The sequence below is a fragment of the Phoca vitulina genome, unplaced genomic scaffold (assembly GCF_004348235.1).
Source record: "Phoca vitulina isolate PV1807 unplaced genomic scaffold, GSC_HSeal_1.0 scaffold32, whole genome shotgun sequence".
NCBI lineage: Eukaryota > Metazoa > Chordata > Mammalia > Carnivora > Phocidae > Phoca > Phoca vitulina.
The window spans coordinates 12417058-12430097 of NW_022589735.1; the positions used below are offsets into that span (position 1 = coordinate 12417058).

General features: G+C 38.4%; 1 protein-coding gene across 1 annotated transcript in view; it reads right to left on the reverse strand.

Moving 5' to 3' along the window:
- LMNB1 (lamin B1) overlaps positions 1-13040 on the reverse strand; it is a 52186-nt gene that overhangs the window by 27108 nt on the left and 12038 nt on the right. The window lies entirely within an intron of this gene.

Sequence of the window (13040 nt, forward strand, 5' to 3'; positions counted from 1 at the left end):
CCCTTCTCGGTTCTATAAAGAGACACTCACTACATGTTTCAGTAAGAAATGTTTTTGAAGAAATGGAAATTTATTATTTTAAAATACAATTAATATTATAAACCAAGATGTACAGAAGACATAAATCAAGATACAAAATGAGATTAAATAAATGAAAATGAAGTTATTTTAAAAAGCAATTTTATGACTTGATGTATCATGTAGAAATTCTTGAAAAATTTAGTATTCTTCTTCGTATAGAATGTAAAGTTCTATCATGTAGAATTACTTGATGTATAGTTCATATACAGTATTATATTAGTTTTCAGTGTACAACCTAGCAATCTGACATTTATATACATTTACAAAATGGTTATTACCATGATAAATACAGTTAGCATCTGTCACCCTACAAAGGTATTACAATATTATTGAGCATATTCCCTGTGCTGTACTTTATATCCCTGTGACTTACCTATAACTGGAAGTTTGTACCTCTTAATCCCCTTCACCTACTGTACCCAACCAGAACCCCTCTGGCAACCATATTTGTTCTGTGTATTTGAGTCTGTTTCTGTTTTATTTTATATAAGCTCCCTTAATATTACATAAGAACTCACTGATCCCAAGCTTGCAAAATACGTTCTATTTCTTACATAAGAAGTTATTTTAAGATTTCTCCAACTTACAAATAAGGGCCTTCCTAATATCTTGAGGAAGAATCATTTCAGTTTATACTATTAACTACAAAAATGAGGTGTGAATTGAGGTTTCTTTGTCTTCTAAAATACCACTTTTGGGGGCCTCTGGGTGACTCAGTCAGTTAAGCATCCGACTCTTGATTTCGGCTCAGGTCATGATCTCAGGCTTGTGAGATGGAGCCCTGTGGCGAGCTCTGCACTTAGCAGGGAGTCTGCTGGAAATTCTTTCTCTCTCCCTCTGCCCCTCGCCCAACTCGTACATGCGAGCAAGCTCTCTCAAATAAATAAATCTTTAAATAAACAAACAGAAAAATAAAATATCCCTTATTATTAAATGTAGTTCTGTATTATAGAATGAAGTTTCCTTTGGATATATTTTGTCAAATAATTCTTTAAACAAATAATTGTTTAAAGGACAGTATTTTTTTCATTCCAAACAACTGTTATCATTAATTAGTGGCACTGGGAGAGCCTTAATACCAAAATTCTGACAATTCTTAATTAAAACTGCTATTGTAGAAGAGCATTTCTACAACTGATGACTGAGAATGTGCTAGAAGAGGAACTCTCAGTTAACAGAAATTTTCAAAATAATCTTTTACTATCCAAATAAAATGAAGAAAAATACTGTCTAAAGGATAAGCACATATAATTTAAAGACAAGAATTAATAGTATTCATCTCTTACTCGTTTTGGCATCATAAAACAACTATATAATATACATAAAATCTCAGCAGTCCTATCAGTAATTTTTTTTCTTAAATCCCGTATTTTTCAAAACCACAAGATGGCATCCTTTCACTGGAGATGGTTTAGGAGGCGGGGAGAAATGAGCTGTTAAAAAAAAAAAGCAATCCCATAGAGTCATTAATTTATAACGATAATGTCCAGTTCATACGAGGGCTGGCTTCTAAAGCTGGGAACTCATTAGAACAGAATCAATGCTTGTGAGGAATAATTTTGTCCCACTACATAAATGAGCAGAGCTGGGCAGGAATACATGTCATAAAACATATGATTTAAAACAAAATCTTATTTCACAGAGTATTACACAATATTCACAAAAGCTACTGGCTTAAAATTACTTAACAAAAGTTAAGTACAAAAAATTCTACTAGGGGCACCTGGGTGGCTCAGTCATTAAGTGTCTGCCTTCAGCTCAGGTCATGATCCGAGTCCTGGGATCGAGCCCCGCATCGGGCTCCCTGCTCCGCAGGAAGCCTGCTTCTCCCTCTCCTACTCCCCCAGCTTGTGTTCCCTCTCTCGCTGTGTCTCTGTCAAATAAATAAATAAAACCTTTAAAAAAAAAAATTCTACTACACCACTATCCAATATTTAAATCTCAGATCATAATGTGGTGCTTCCAAATGTGGTACCTCCTGGCAAGAAGGTCAACCTGTGCTTCCCAGAAACCAAACAGCCCACCAGGAAGAATACAGAATTTTAAAAACCACATCAATTTTAGAGGCTACTGCATATTCTATTTGGTATCACTGATTTAATGGATAATAAAACATGCACATTTCAAAATTCAGAATGTCACAATGCAAGCAAAAGATACCGTGCAACATCTTGAAGAATACAGGAAATACAAGAAGCCAAAATTAAGAGGGTGCACCTACATAACTAGAACATGGTTATTTCTTCAACAACAACAACAAAGACCAAATAAGACCAAGGAGTGGTGGGGGTGCCTGGCTGGCTTAGTCGGTAGAGCATCAGACTCTTGATATCAGGGTAATGGCTTTAAGCCCCACAGTGGTCATGGCGCCTTCTTAAAAAAAAAAAAAAAGACTAAGAAGTGATGGAGTAAAGGGGATGAGAGTAGGATATGCTATTAATTTGTGGTACCTTGAGCCACCCAATGGTACCAGTTGAAACTTGATGTCAAGTTCTTAGCTGCTTATGCAACTGTTAATCTGTAAAAATATAAATTATTCTATTATAAATTCTTTCTTAGAGCTCTTTCACATCACACAGCAAACAAAGTAGGCAGATATAAATCAGAAGTTGAAAATGTGCTTAAAATTGCTAACTTTAGGGGCGCCTGGGTGGCTCAGTCGTTAAGCGTCTGCCTTCGGCTCAGGTCATGATCCTAGGGTCCTGGGATCGAGCCCCGCATCGGGCTCCCTGCTCGGCGGGAAGCCTGCTTCTCCCTCTCCCACTCCCCCTGCTTGTGTTCCCTCTCTCGCTGTGTCTCTCTCTGTCAAATAAATAAAATCTTTAAAAAAAAAAAAAAAAAAAAAATTGCTAACTTTATCTGCCCTGGCTCAAGAGGGAAAGGAAGAGGAAGAGAGTTAAATTACTACCTCTGCACCTTGCACATACTTCTCTTACACTTTTCATACAAACCCACATTTGTGGATGTACTGAGCTACCTCAAGTGACAGAACTGTTTCAGGGCAAGGACCATGTATTATTATCCTCAATCTTCCACACAGACAACCTGTAGATAATGACTATTTTGGAAATTGTTTTTTTGTTTGTTTTTTTAAGATTTTATTTATCTATTTGTCAGAGAGAGAGCACAAGCAGGGGGAGCGGCAGGCAGAGGGAGAAGCAGACTCCCTGCCCTGGGATTATGACCTGAGCCAAAGGCAGACGCTTAACCGGCTTAGGCCACCCAGGCGCCCTATTTTAGAAATTCTTAAAAGAAATTCCCCCATACACTCCCCAGAAAGTTACTCCACTTTTTTATGCTATATAAAATATGTTTTTTTCTAGAGGAAAAAAAAATAACTGTGATACTTCTATAATCTCTAAAATTCACATACCTAGATGCCCTCCTTATCACCTTACCAATTACCATAAAAAAATTAAGACTACATGCAAGTCTCCATCTGATAAGCTATGAATCAATGAGTTTTATATGGCACATAAGTTGCCAATACCAAGGACACCTGGGGCCATGCAGAAAGTTACATAATCTTGTCACAGTTTCCTAACTGTATTATTATTGTTCATTCATTACATATGACACAGGAAGTCTTGATTTAATTTCAGCACTTGGTCAAAGTACAGACACCTGCAGAAATGACATCCTAAAACATACACAACACACTAATTGGCTGCAGCCACCACCTAAGCACACAGTCACATTTGACAATGTCCTGGAAGAAGGCGCAACTTAGGAATCCAAAGTTATCAGAAGCTATCGCTTAAGGGGTTGGTGGCATTTTTCTTGGACAGTATTTCTTAACTGGATTTGCTCAGTGTTGCTGACCTACCTACCCTAAGCTATTCCCACACCTCCAGATAAAGAGACCTACCTGTGTTTTCATTTTTATTCACCATGTGAATCTAACGCTAGAAATATTCACACTGCTGAATTTAAGTCAGAAAACATACCCATTTACAGTAGATGCTTACAGAAGAACCGAAACTCCAAATGCGGCCAAGAAAACTTTTATAAAATGTAACTGACACTCCATTCTAATCGAGAATTGCCTCCCTTAATAAAAATAATTAGCTTTCATTTCAAGAAAACTTAAATTTCACCAGTCATAACAAGTAACCAGATCTAATCAAATATCTGACCATTATATTTTTTATAAAGATTTTATTTATTTATTTGACAGAGAGAGACACAGCGAGAGAGGGAACACAAGCAGGGGGAGTGGGAGAGGGAGAAGCAGGCTCCCCACCGAGCAAGGAGCCAGATGCGGGGCTGAATCCCAGGACCCCGGGATCATGACCTGAGCCGAAGGCAGACACTTAACGACTGAGCCACCCAGGCGCCCCCAAATATCTGACCATTAAAAAAATAATCAGCCTGAGAGGATATACTTACATTTCTGTTAACATTCTATAGTAGTGACTCAAGAGTAACAGCCATAGCTTGGAGGATAGAACATGGATGTACTTTCCCAAAAGAACCTAGTACCATTAACCTTTGGGACCCATACCTAGAACCTCCAGAGGCCTACAGGGCTAACCTAAATACAACTGCTTAACTGCCACTTTTTGAATTACTCCCGACCACCCCCTACAACCAGCAACACCACTGTACTTCACTGCTTTCGTCATCTTGGTGTTCCAGCCTACCACCTCTTTGACCTTGATTTGTCTTAAGGATTATAATTTCAACCCTGGGTTCTGCACTGAACTACCTGGCTCTGGAACTCAGTACTGGAACTTGCTTAGATGTCTGCACTACCCCTTCCATTTGGACAAGTCTCCTATTCCTTGAGTATCCTTCATTTGCCTAAGTGTACCCAATGCCGAAAAGCCCCACCAATAAAGAAATGGGAGATACAAAAATGTACTCGATTACAGAATCACTAGAAAATGAATGCTCAATGTAGCTCTTAGGGGAAACACATCACATTACTAGGTAATAAATGTAGAGCATATGTTATTTTATTAAGATTTTATTATTTATTTATTTGAGAGAAAGCGAGAGAGTGGCAAAGACAGAGGGAGAAGCAGGCTGCCCGCTGAGCAGGGAGCACGATACCGGGCTGATACCACAACCCCAGGATCAAGACCTGAGCGGCAGGCACCCCTAGAGCACATTTTAAATAAAGTCATACTACATATACATAACACAGAGAAAACCACTCAAGACCTAGTAAGCATATGATTTAAGTAACTACTTAAAAATGAATTAGTAAGTATATTGTTATTGTAGAAACACTTGAAAAAACAGATGAGCCACTTAAACAGGGAACAAGTAACTAGTATGGAACAGAAATCAAAAAGTAAACTTAGAGGGACACATACTTGGAACATAATCTGAAACTTATTACAAAATAGTTTACTTAAGTAATGGCAAATTACTGCCCTTCTGTTAATATTTCGTTGGTCACACAGGTCAGTTTATATCACAAATGCTCAGCTGAATGAACTGTCTAGATTGGCCAGTAGCGTAACTACAGAAGAAATCCTGGAGCTCAGCTTCTCTGTATCACCTACAAAGCATCTGTATTCATTTTCAGGACAGGAACTATCTATCACATGCTTGGGTTTGGTTTCCTTCTTTCACAACTGCCATAATTTTCAGTATTTTCTCAAGTAATTTTGTCCTTGTTCCTTGATTGAAATATTACAGAAATAGAAGTACGAAGAGTTATATTAAGCAATTCAAAATAAAAGACCTAAATTATAGATGACCTCTTAGTTGGTCTAATAATGACCTTCTAAGAAAAAGGTATATAAAAGTCGTTTCTGGATATTAAATGTCATTTCCATGAAATTTACCAATTATTATACTGCATATATCAAAGAGCAGACAAGAGTTCAATAAATGCCTGCTAAAATCTGTTGGAAAGGTGTGTTCTTAGAGAAATCCATCCAAGTTATAATACTGATAGACTTAAGAATATAGAATTTTTTTAAAAGCTGTAAATTTGAAAAAAAATAAACTAGACAAAGGAATATTCATGTTTCTAGAGATCAAAAATAGAAATACAAGTATGTGGGGTTTTTTATTACTGCTTTAACATGTTAGGCAAAAGAACAGCCTAAGGAAACCAAAAACAAACCACTCTCAAGTCAGTTTTAAATTCCACTCGTAATATTCTATAGCAAAATACTATGCAACCCTCTGCTTGTTTAGATCACTTCCTAGCAATTGCTAGAAGCTATTATACATTGTCACGTTCATCTTATAAAAGAATAGACTCTCAAGAAATACAGATTGAGACTTTTCCCTAATGCACATATTGTAATATCCTAGATGGAAAGGAGACGATAAAGAAAAATGAAAAAGGAACACAAGAACCCCATGCCAACAACACCCTTTCTTTGTCTAGCTGCCTTTCTTAACTCAGCACTAACATTTCATTTCAGGACCATTCTTATTTAGAAAAAACAAATAAATTACAGGCGGTGAAAGGGAAAAGCCATTTAGTTCTTCACCTGCAATCAGATAACATAACAGAAATCACTCTATATGAAACTGTTATTTCTAATCATAACCACAAAACAAGTGATTTTTAAATCCCTCTGCAGAGACCCACTCTATGTGGAGAGCCGAGCCGATCAGACCCAGCTGTTTGAGCTCTGTGCTTCAAGGTCCCATAAGGTTCTTCTGAACAGCTGTCTGGTGGCAGCTCAACACCACTCAACACTACAGCAATTATTCCAGTGACTATCAATCCAGCTTCTGAGGCTCTCTTCACACCCAGCATTCAAAATTAACATGCCTTTTATTATCTAGCCATGGTCCAGACTTTAAAAAAATAAATAAATAAACTTCACTTTGAATTTAAGGTAAGGATTATTAATAAGCCCAAACACAAACCTTCTGTCTTAAAACTAAACTATTTCATAATAATGGATGCAAAATGCATATTACATATGCATCTGCTCCAACATTCATTCACCAGCTTCAATTCTGTCCCCAAAGTATCTTCCCTTTCAAAGGAAAAAGGAATGTGATCCACAATATTTTTACTGAGGAAATTTAATGAATTTCCCTGCAATTAAGATAAATATAACACACAAAATTTCTAGAAAGTCCTATGATCACAATTTCTACTAACAAGGGTCTCCTCTGGCACTAGTAAAAAGACTAAGATGCTTTTGCACAAACTCAAAAGCTGCAATGGATAATTTCTGGTGGTAAAAAATTCTGCTACCCATTTAATAAACTGAGCAGTCAACAAATTAGCAACAACCTAATCAGAATCAGGCAAACCCTAACTGAAATCAGATTATAATGAGGAAAAATACTAAATAAGACTTAAAATGGACCACAGAACCATTTATTTGAACAAAAGAGATTCTCATATATAGTTACCTCTGTGTTTGCTTACAGGGCACGCTTAGAGCTTAAATCCTAATAAAAAATGACTTATTAGGGGAAAAAAAACAACCAATAACCACAACTCTGTGCCAGAACATTGATCTGAGGGCTTGGAAACCAGCACTGAACAAAATTGAAAGTTTATTTTTTTTTTTTAAGTCTGGACCATGGCTAGATAATAAAAGGCATGTTAATTTTGAATGCTGGGTGTCCCTGCTTTTATGGAAGGTACTTTCTGGTGGGTAGAGGCACACAATAAACAAACTAATATATGGAAGAGGTAATCAATACTTCGAAGAAAATTAAACCAGAATAATGAGTTAGAAATTAATAGTATGATTAGTTATTTTACTGCTCCTCCATGGGTTTCATGCAACCCAATCTCATAGGAAAATAGCCTCCTACAAAAATGGTAATTACTAAGTCAATAATTATCTTAGCAGAGCCTAGAGAGTGCTAGAAAAATGTACTGATACAAAAGGAAACAAAGTCAGACACTAACCCCACCCACAAAGAGATTCCACTCTCATAAGGAAACCAATCATTAAGAATTATCTTAATCAACACATTAAATTTGTCAGCAACTTTCTCAATGAGTGCTAGGAAAGAGAAGAAAGTACAGAGTGCTGCAAGAGTACGTGATACAACTTCTGGATAAAAATGTCACATTAAACACAACTCCATTTTTACCCCTTCTAGAAACCCAACTAAAACAGCAAAGGCACAAATCCATAATGAAAAAAGTGAAGAGGAAATAACAAAACTGTGGAAGCTGAGCATGGATGAATGAGTGAAAATGAGCTTGGCCAACACAAGAGTGCTGAATCCTAAGCCAGACACAGGGATACCTGAGAAGTAACCTACTTTATACTACAGATACTGTTGATAACAAGAGATACCTTGGTAACTCCTAAGTAGAACTAGCTGAAAATCTATTAAGAAGCAGACAACTACTCCATACCATGCTCCTGGGCCAAAAGACCCTCATCCACCATGGCAAAAGATGAAAGGTTTACTCTCTAAGGAAAGTAAGCAGAATCTTAGACCTGGCAGTTACATGACACACCCCAAAACAGGGGAACTCGGAGGACTTGTACAGGTGCTGATATCTCCTCTCACCCTCCCTGAGCTTACAGTAAGCTGGGCAGCTAAACCCCATAAAGACAAAAACACTGACAGTGGGGGTTCGCAATGAAATGATCCTGCCATTGCACCCACAGTGAAGCTTGGTCAAGAAGCCCCACTCATGCACATGGCTTTCCATCAGATTCTGACAGCCATTCCTGAATATAAAGGTACATCCAACAGTCATCAAACATTTGAGAAAAACTCTCACTGTGGATTAACTCACCCAACGTCCATTCCACCCTCCCAGTTCTGCTTTCCTAAACTGGAAAGCTAAAAATGCCATTTTCCAGAATTTCTTGCAGGTAGGATTTTGGAGAAAAATTAGGTACTCTAATGCATCTGTAAGTGATACTGAAGAAGTTTTGTTTTTGTTTTTTTTAGATTCCTGAGGATTTCCTATGAAATCATGGCATCTGCAGAGATAGTTTTACCACTTCTTTCCTAGTCTGGATGTCTTTTATTTCTTTTTCTTTCTTTCTTTTTTTTTTTAAAGATTTTATTTATTTATTTGACACAGAGAGAGAGAGAGGAATCACAAGTAGGCAGAGCGGCAGGGAGCGGCATAGGGAGAAGCAGGCTCCCCGCTGAGCAAGGAGCCCGATGTGGGACTCGATCCCAGGACCCCAGGATCATAACCTGAGCTGAAGGCAGACGCCCAACGACTAAGGCAACCAGGCGCCCCCTTTTATTTCTTTTTCTTGCCTAACTGCCCCGGCTAGAAGAACCTCCAGTACAATGTTGAATGCTAAGTGGTGTGATTGGGCATCCTTGTCTTGCTCCTGGTATTAGGAAGAAAGCAGCCAGTCTTTACCATTAAGTATGATATTAGCCATAAATTTTTTATAGATACTCTTCATCAGGTTAAGAAGCTTCCTTTTATCCCTCATTTGAGTATTTGTATCATGAAAGAACAGTACACTCTGTCATATGTTTTTTATGCATCTATTGAGATGGTTGTTGCCCTTCGTTCTATTAATATGGTTTACTGCAGTACTGACTCTCACAGACTGAACCAACCCTGTATTCCCAAGATATAACCCGCTTGGTGATAGAATGTAGTCCTTTCACAAGGTGGTAGGTTTGGTTGGCTACTATTCCGTTTTGGGAATTTTTACACCTATACTCCTAAGGGACACTGCTATGTGACACTTCTGTGGTCTGAAGTCTCTCCAAAGGAGTGGTCCAGTGTCCATTCTCCAGTTTGCTGGGTGTCATGAGCAGGTGTCTGTAGCAACCGCAGGGGCAGCTTCCTGGTCCTGAGCTGGAGCTATACAGTTTTTTTTTTAAATCAGTGGCTCCACTGGTGGCCTCAGACATAAAAGCTCCCAAAATCTACAGCATTCCAGGCATCATTCCAGCACCTCTACCCCTTCTAATAATTTTTTCTAAGCACCTGCATCCCATATCGTTTTCTTCTCTGCTTAAGATATCTAGTGGTTTCCATTCCCTGCACTGACACATGCAAAGACCTAAATAAATAGAAAAAGAAATTAACTTGGAGCACAAAGGAACTGGGAAGGAAATAAAGACTTCTGAAAAGGTAAGAGGAAGTACAGCATCCATGAAATTTAAACAAGATCAAGACAGTATAAAGAAACATCAAGAGAGTACAAAGAAGCTATGAAAAATTTTTAACAGGGCAGCAAAAACTGGAAGATAAAATTGAGAACATCCAGGAGAGAAAAAATTTTTTAAATAAGAACGCTAAAGAATCAATTTAAGAAGTCCAACATCTAAATAACAAGAGTCTCAGACAGTAATAAAATAGGAGAAAATCATGAATAAAATAATTTTTTAAAGTTTCCAAGTACTGATGGACATGAATTTCCAGACTGAAAACTACCACCATGTGACCAGCAAAATGGAAGAAAAAGAGATCCACACCAAGAAACGTCCTTAAGAAATTTCCGAACTGGGGGCACCTGGGTGGTGAAGTCAGTTAAGTGTCCAATTCTTGGTTTCTGCACAGGTCATGATCTTGGAGTCATGAGACTGAGCCCTGCATCCAGCTCCACACTGGGCGCCGAGTCTGCTCGAGATTCTCTCTCCTCTGCTTGTGCATGCTTTCTCTCTCTCTCAAATAAATAAGTAAATACAGGTTTTATTTATTTGAGAGAGAGTATGAGCGGGGGGGAGGGGCACAGGGAGAGGGAGAAGCAGACTCCCCACTGAGCAGGGAGCCCAACAGGGGGACTTGATCCCAGGACCCTGAGATCATGACCTTAGCCAAAGGCAGACACTTAACCAACTGAGCCACCCAGGTGCCCAAATAAGTAAATCTTAAAAAAAAAAAAAGAAAAAGAAAATTTCAGAATTGGACCCAAAAAAAAAGATGCTACAAGCTTTCTAATTTTTCACTCATTAGTACTTCTTAGCAACAATAAAAGCTAGAAAACTATAAAGCATGCTTTCAAAATCCTTAGGAAATATCCTTTACAACTTAGAATTCTATATTCAAACTGTCAATGTTTAGGCAACACTACTAGCCTAGAGAAGCGCACAAGGCTCTGAATGCTATTTCTTCAGTAACATAAAATTAAAAACAAAACAAAACAAAAAGTGATTCTAAATGACTTGATATTTTTACAGTATCAAGTCTTTCTATATAAATTAGACAAAACTAAGTGGGGATAAAAATGCTATCTTCATAGGTAATCAAAAGACTGGGTACAGGGAAGAAAAACTAAGGACAGAACTCTAAGGAGTTCTGTTGGAGATTATGTTCATAGCACACACAGGCATGGCTGCCGTTAACACAATAAATATATGTGTTCCTGAAAACTCTTAACATCTATAGACACTAGAGTAACAGATCAAATGGGAAAATAAAGTTGGAACAACCCTCTCAAAACCTATGCAGTTTTCTAGCCAGAACACCAGCAATAACATAAATAATTAATAATCAGTACCTCAGGAGATGACTTGGACAACCCTGGTAAGGAGTGTAGTGTGGCTACAACTACCTCGAGAGATGCTTGTAAGTGCACAGGAGCAGGCATGCTGGCTTGCAGGAACTGAGACAACAGAGACAGACGGAGAGCTCTGAACAGACCACCAACTAGAAAAGCAAAGGGAATCACCTCTCTGGGAGAGGGAACCCCAGGAGCAGGCACTCACTTTTGATTTTCTTAAAATAAAGTTGAAAAGCAGAAACAGACCCATAAATATGGAGAACAAACGGAAGGTTGCCAGAGGGGTGGGGCATGGGGCGGGGATGGACAAAATGGCTGAGCGGAAAGGGGATACAGGCTCCCAGTCACGGAATGAATGAGTCAGAGATGAAAGGTACAGTATAGGGAATACAGCACTGGTACTGTAACAGTTGTACAATGGTATTAAAATGGAGTTACACGGTAACAGATGGTGGCTACACTTGTAGTGAACACAGCATTATGTACAGAGCTGTGAAATCACTATGTCATACACCTGAAACTAATGTAAGATTGTACGTCAAGTATACTTCAATTAAAAAATAAAAAATAGTAAGGGGCCCCTGGGTGGCTCAGTCCGTTAAGCGTCTGCCTTCGGCTCAGGTCATGATCCCAGGGTCCTGGGATCGAGCCCCGCACAGGCTCCCTGCTCAGTGGGGAGTCTGCTTCTCCCTCTGCCTCTGCCCCTCCCCACCCCCCCATCCTCTCACTCGTGCCCTCTCTCTCTCAAATGAATAAATAAAAAAATCTTTAAAATAAAATAAAATAACAAAATAGAGTTGAAAGTGGAACTGAAGGCTTTCTTTACCTCTGAACTCTACTCCTGATATTCTGGTTCCCCTTTACTAGATAAAGTCATATATAAATCAGTACAACCTGCAATTACGATAATATCATTTCTATATTTAAAAGCCACATTTGAGCTAACTGGTGTTAAAGAAGGATTTGTAGCAACACACTGAATTAATACTTTAAAAAAACCAAAAACTGATCTAAACCAATCTAAACTAAAATGTAATGTACTAGGAGGATAACAGGAAGAAAATATATTATGGATAATAGAATGAAGAACTCAATTCCCCATCTTCCATAGCACAAAGTCAATAATGTCATTTAGATACAGAAATAAATACCAAACGAGCAGTGAAAATAAATGAAGGTAACCTTTTCTCATGAGAAGCCTTGGGAGAACTGATAAGAGTCCTTAAATTATGTACACACATAAACACTGCTGGGTAGTCCTAGGTTGGTTAGTTTGTTTTTCAAGGCTCATATTAAAAACATCTGATAGTCAGGGAAGACTTCCCTAAAAAATGGGTACAGTGGACATCTGAGAGATGAGAAGTTAACCCAAGGATGAGAGAAGTCCAAACAAAGGAAAGCGCTTTTGCGAAGTTGCTATTAAGAGGGAGCATGGTAAACAGGGTTGAATAAAGGACTTCACGGTGAGGGGAGAGAGCAAGACCAAGTATAGTGAGAGATGAAGCTGGAATCAGAAAGGAGCCAGCTCATGCAGGGAAGAACTCTGAGGTAGGATGACCACTATGTCCCAGT